At 34.7% G+C, this 4,024-nt stretch overlaps 1 protein-coding gene across 1 annotated transcript in view; it reads left to right on the top strand.

Annotated features, from left to right (window-relative positions):
• Positions 1–4,024, top strand: part of SOX5 (SRY-box transcription factor 5) — a 955,120-nt gene that overhangs the window by 37,848 nt on the left and 913,248 nt on the right. The gene's annotated exons all lie outside the window — the stretch shown is intronic.

Here is a 4,024-nt window from a genome sequence, read left to right as displayed (position 1 = left end):
GTAGGCCAATTATATATAGAGGCTAAGGGGAAGAGGAATAGGGAGTTATTGCTTAATGGGTACTGTTTCTGTTTGGGATTATGAAGAAGTTTTGGAAATAGTGGTGGTGGTTGCACAACACTGTGAATGTAATTACTGTCACTGAATTGTACACTTCTAATCACAAGTGTTGTGTCATATATATTTTACCACACACACATAAAGAATGTACTAAAGTGGGATTAGGAGACCTGGGTTCTAGTCCTGGCACTGTCATTCAGAAGTTTTCATCACTGTAGCCCTCAGTTTTCTCATCTGTAAATTAAGGGGATGGACTGCACTGTCTTCATGAATCCTTTCCATATATTTTTTGATCTGTGATAATAAGGAAATTTTGAGATAACACAGTACTAGAAAAATCTAGTTAGTTGGTTTCCCATGAGAAAACAGCTCGTTTGCTTGAGGAAGAAATTAAAACTGCAGTATATCAAGTAACAGAAAATGAGTTTGAGGCAGTCACTCAATATCAAGGGATTAGCTTAATCATCACATAGTTTTTAAATTTCTATAAATGTCACTATTGTTATTCATCGTAAGTACTCGTCTTTCCTCTTCCAAGTGCTAAGTCCTTATAAAATTTATGCATTCATTCAACAGGTATTTATTGAGTACCTATTATGTCCCAGACACTGTGCTAAATGCTAGGTAGTGAGAAAAAAGACAAAACCCTTGCCTTCAAGATTTTTAGACTCTAATGGGGCAAGACAGATGATGAGAAGACCAATAGAAAAATAAAGGGGAACAGATTTTGCATTTTGTGTGTTTGTGTGTGTGTGTGTGTGTGTGTGTGTATGATACACACAAAAATTTAAATAGGATAATTAGGAAAGCCTTCCTTGAGAAAATGAAATTTGAGATAAGACTAGAAAAAGGTGAGAGAGGAAGTCACGCTGATATGTGAGAAGAGAGCATTCAAGGTAGAGGACAAAGCAATACAAAACCCTGAGGCAAGAGCTTGCTGGGTGGTGTAAGGAGTAGCAAGAAGCTGCTTCATGTCCTCCTTCAAAAATATTTATTATTCACCAGCTATATGCCAAACACTCTTTTCTCAAGAAGCTTACAGTCTAGTAGGGATGTATAAACATATCAAAAAATGGAATAAAATAAATCATGTAGGGGTCACGAGAGTTTGTTAGCGGCACAGTGAGCCCTCAAGGAGAGTGTAGTCAGTTCTATATGGACAGTCAGGAAAGAATTAATAACAAGTCTGTTCTTACTCCAGATTGCATCGTAGATTGTTTCTCTTAATACTTTCCATCTTTGCTGGTGTTCAGGTTAAAGAGAACTATTGCGTGACTTTCAATCTATAAGGAACAGCGTGAGGAGGATGGAGGGTTTTCCTTTAGTTTTTGAGCAGGAAGGTAAGAAAAGGGAAGTGGAAGTTTCTTAAGTGCCCACTCTGCGCCTGGTGCTGTGCTAGGTGCCGAAGTCTTACCTCACCAGAGTGCAACCGGTAGGTCTTCTGGTCCTGGTTTTAGATCTGATGAAACTTGGGCTCCGAGAGGTAAAGAGGTTGTCCTCAATTACAGAGCGAGTAAATGACGGAGCCAAGATTCAGATTCACATCTTGCCCAATCCCACTGTGAACATCCGTAATCTCACTTTTCCATGGTTACTTCATGCAGTGGGGACTTTGAGATAGTAAGAGATAAAAATGAAAGTGGAAGTAATGTGTAGCATTAGAGACTCTTGGTACTAGAATTGCCCATAACAAAGTTTCAGCTTCAGCTTGGAGACTTGACTTAAATTTTTCTGACAAGTTTTTTTTTTTTTCCCCCGACAATTCTTTCTTTTAATAATAAATAACACTTACCATGTACTAAATACCTGCATCTTGCATGCATTAACTCACCTTAACACACATAAACCCCTAGGATGGATACTTTTACTAGCTTAATTTAAAGTGCTTTTTTCTTTATTCCTTACTACAAGGCTGTGAGGGAGGTTTTATTGCCCCCAGCTGGGAGATGGTTTATCCGTATCACCCTGAACCCGTCATTCTTAACCAATTGTGGGATTCGTTTCAGTATCTTACAACCAGCGGTTGAGAATGTCCTTTTATACTATAAAATCTAAAAGGTATCTCCTCCACTATCATGTTAATGCATGTTCTTCTTCCACTGTAGAAAGAGAGGAAAAGTTATTCTTTGCTTTTCTTTCTATATTAGTGTAGTCTTGCAAATGGCTAGATTCTTCATTGAGGAGAAAACACTGACATTTTATTGGAGGTGTCTTATCTTTTTCTAGATCAAGGTTCATTGTATATCCTTCCATCTTGGTCTTCCCATTGATTCTTTCAGTGATTCTTGCCTCTCTATTTCTTTATGTGACTATCTGATATGTCTCTGAAATACGATATCTGAGATATTTAGAAACAAAAAAAAAATCACTTTGTTTAAAAATGTTAGGCACTTAAATCTGTCACAAGTAAGTTATAAGAGATTGCACTCATATACTTTATATCTATGGATAGGTATATAATTTTTGGAAACATTTCATGGTATAAGCTCAATTGAAAGCCTACTTTTTAATAACTCAGAGTCAACAATTTTATGTATAACATTTTCTTGTGTGCAACTAATACTCTTTATGTTTAAGTGTTTTTCTAAACTTTCTTTTTGACAGTACACCCGGTTTTCGACACGGTTAGGTTCCAAAGACCAGGTCATTATGCAAAATCAGCATTATGCAAACATGGTGGATGACTATATCAGATCACAAAAATGGAGGGTGACTGTGTCATTATATGACTGCCAAACCACTGAGAATCATGGCCCAGCAAAGTTGACACACAACCTTAATCATCATAGCCAGTGTTACTTTTGCCTTGCACCTCGGTGTTTGTTACTGCCAGACATTAATGTCCAGATTAGTTAGATAATAGATTTTTTACCATTGTCATAAATGCAAAATAGTGAATAAAGAAATAGTTGTTAAGTGAGGAGAAGGTGTAAATTTTTCAAAACTGGTGCATGATTAGATTAAAGAACTTTCCCAAGATTACACAATTGTATGCGTCTGCTAGAGCTGGATCATCATGCCTTTTACTCAGGAACACGATATATCCAAATCCAAATAATTTGCTTCACTTTTGGTGCTTCAAATGTTTATTAATTTACATTTGTATTTTAAGGACAAAGGAAGGAAATAAAGTAAATATTTGCATTGTGACATATGAGAAATATGAGACTTAAGCAGATTAAATACCTTTTCTAAGTATAAAAATCACTCCTTAAGATAATAACTAATCCTTATTGAATACTGAGCTAGGCATTGTATTAAGCTCTGTACACATATTAATTCATTGAAAGTACACAACAGCTTTACAATGTAGGCATTATTACTATTCCCATTTTACGTACAAGTAAACTGAGGCACAGAAGACTTAAGTAATTTGTCTACTGATATACAGTTACTAAATATAGAGAAGATTATGAAACTAGGTAATATAGCTTCAGAGTCTGGGCTTTTAACTATAGTGCTATATATTTGTCACAAATAAACAAGGAAATATAATTTTTTAAATAATGATTTAAACATACATGGAATTTCAGATCTGGTAGTGTATGTAATACAGTACTGCAAAGACTTCTCTTTGCTAAAAAATGAATAAATGTCTTATAACTACCTTTAGAATTACTCATGGAAATAGTCCTTCCTTGCACTCAGTTATGAATAGAAAAATTAATTTATATAATTATTGAAGAAGAATTTCAAGATTAAGAGGCAGATATAGTTTGATTTTTATAGCTTACCTTGGTAACAATTTAATATATTTATCCATATCTACTAGCAAAGGAAATTTATGGAAATATTCTGAACCATGATTTTTCACCCAGAAAAGTACCACTATGAATATAATTGGGATTTTTACAACCAAAACTTTCAATGAATTAATGCCATGAATAATGACTTAATTACTAATAGCTACATTTCAAAACTAATTTCAAGTAAAATGATGTTTGAGGTAAGATATAAAGAGATA

The sequence above is a fragment of the Trichechus manatus genome, unplaced genomic scaffold (genome assembly GCF_000243295.1).
Source record: "Trichechus manatus latirostris isolate Lorelei unplaced genomic scaffold, TriManLat1.0 scaffold00112, whole genome shotgun sequence".
NCBI lineage: Eukaryota > Metazoa > Chordata > Mammalia > Sirenia > Trichechidae > Trichechus > Trichechus manatus.
Note: the sequence above shows the minus strand (reverse complement) of the source record. Positions and strands in the feature narration are given on the sequence as shown.